This window comes from Fulmarus glacialis, unplaced genomic scaffold, assembly GCF_000690835.1.
Source record: "Fulmarus glacialis isolate BGI_N327 unplaced genomic scaffold, ASM69083v1 scaffold18412, whole genome shotgun sequence".
In the NCBI taxonomy this organism is placed as follows: Eukaryota; Metazoa; Chordata; class Aves; order Procellariiformes; family Procellariidae; genus Fulmarus; species Fulmarus glacialis.
The window spans coordinates 3,384-5,654 of NW_009196108.1; positions in this window are offsets into that span (position 1 = coordinate 3,384).

Below are 2,271 nucleotides of genomic sequence, written 5' to 3' on the forward strand. Positions count from 1 at the left end.
CCTCCTGCCTGCCCTGCTCCCCCTCTGCCTCTGGGCAGCCACCAGCAGCCGTGATCGCCCCGGCCCAGCCACGTCCCTTGCTTGGTAGGACAAGAAAGCCGTCCCCGAGGGGGGAGAGTGTCACCTTCAAGGAATTCGTACTGCCCTTGAGATATTTTGCCTTGTAGCAGAGGCGTGGCAGGAGGCTAAAAGGCTCCTGTGTTCGCCTGGGGTTTTTCCATTATAAATACGACCAGGTTTGCCCTGGAAGAGGGGAAGCCGGAGAGTGAGCGAGTGCCCAGCTCAGCGGGGCAGACGCCATCTGCCCCATCCAAACTGCTCACAGCACGTCAGCTTGTTTGGGTCAAAGCATCTTTGAATGCAAGCCTATGGAGAAAAAGCCCTCCCAAGCCATATAATAAAACACTGAGAAGGCTCCTAGCCTTCCTGAACGAAGGCTGGGCTTTGCCTGGGACTTCTTAAATACATCACTGCATCAACTGCCACTGTGCAACAGATGCTGCCAGCCCACTCGTGTTCCCCAAGTTGCAGAGGCCGGTGTAGCACCTCTGTTGCCGCTGCCCTGGAGCGTGTGCTGGACTTATTTTAAGCAGAAACCCCGTTTTCCTGCCCAAAAGTCCTTTGGGGGGGATGTTAGCATCCCAATGGGCCGGTGCACAGCACGTCCCTGATGCAGCAGCCAGTGCTGTCCTTGCTGCGCTGACCTCACCCAGGAACACTGCTCATTACTCAGAGATAAGCAATTAAAACAGAGCGAGCTGCTCTCTCCCAGGGAGGGTTGGGCTTAGCCATGGCATTATGAGACCCGTCTCGGCCAAGGAGAACAGAGCAGCCGCGTTCCCCGAGCTGGAACCCAGTGGGTATCAGGGAAGGGGATACAGGAACCCCCATGGTGGCACAAGGTAGTGGTTGAGCTCTGGTTCTTCGAAGCACTCGGGGACAACAAGCTCCTGGAGCTGCTTAAAATCTCTGTCCAGGTCACAGCAGAGAGTGGAGAGATTTGGGGGTGCTCACTGCCATGGGCCAGCCCTATGGCCAGCCCTTCCCAAAGCCCCCCGGCTTCTCCTTCCCCCACAGTGATGGGGGCACAGGCAGCTCTCCGGCTTAGGGGGACCCATCCCAGGCCACGGGGACATCATGCCCTGAAGCTACTCTGGAGGTGGATTTCTGAGCCTGGACCTCCATGATCTGTGATGCAGTACCAAGGCCACGGGGCGAGCTGGGAATGGCGAGGCTTGGGAGCCAGCCACGCACTGGGCTGGGTGTATTTATACTCTGGGTGGCCAAAGGTTTTTCTGGCTGCTGGGAGGGCATCTGCCTGCCAACGGCCCATCCTGGATGGAAAACAAGGTGCTGCTCAGCACCCCCAGCTCCCACAGGCAGCGGTTTCGTCCGTGGAGCAGAAGCAGGGAGCCCGTGGGGAACGGGGGTGTTGCACGCATTTCACCCCTCTAGCATCGCTCTGCATCGCAGGCTTAACAGAACAGAAGGTAACGAACACTGCCCCATAATTAGCCCCCTAACTGGGCTTTGGATTTTTGCGTCCATGGAGAAATAAAGCAGCTAGATGGGCACAACCAGGGGCCATGCCACCATGGGCAGGTCAGCAGGATGCAGCATCCTCCCGGTGCCTGCTCCTGCTCCAGGAGCATCCCTGTCCCCAGCACCTCGTGCACCTTCCCCGTAGCTCAGCGCTCCGCTGGGGATGTCCCCAAAAGCCACCCCCCTGTGGGGACATTGGGCCAGTGGCCAGGAGCAGCTGGCTGCCGAGAGCCACTCGCCCAGAGCCAGATGAACTCCTCCCCTTTAAGAGACTCCCGGCCACACGGAAAAAAGGTGCCCCCACCAGCCATGACTCAGTCCAGCAGCGGAGTGGAAGGAGAACGAGTAAATACACGGCCTCAGTCCCACGAGGCTGCGAGGAAGGGCCGGATGCTCCCCGCGCGCAGGCGGCTCCAGCTGCTTTCTCCGGCACCGGATAGAGCGGGGCTGTTTGCACAGGCAGGAGGGGAACAACCAGGGCTCACCGTCCCACTGCCAGAAGCGCATTTCCGTGCTGGGGGAAACTGAGGCACGGAAAAAGGCTGTGCGTCACCCAGCAGGGTAAGCACCAGGTCTCCTGCATCACAGGTCAGTGCCCCTCACCAGCTCCCCGTGGGGGTCCCCAGGATGGAGAGGGACAGGGTATAACCCAGCGCCAGAGCGGAGGACATGGCAAATTGTGGCAGCACAATGTCCCCGATGGGCAAATCGCGGCCGTTCAGGGCTGCA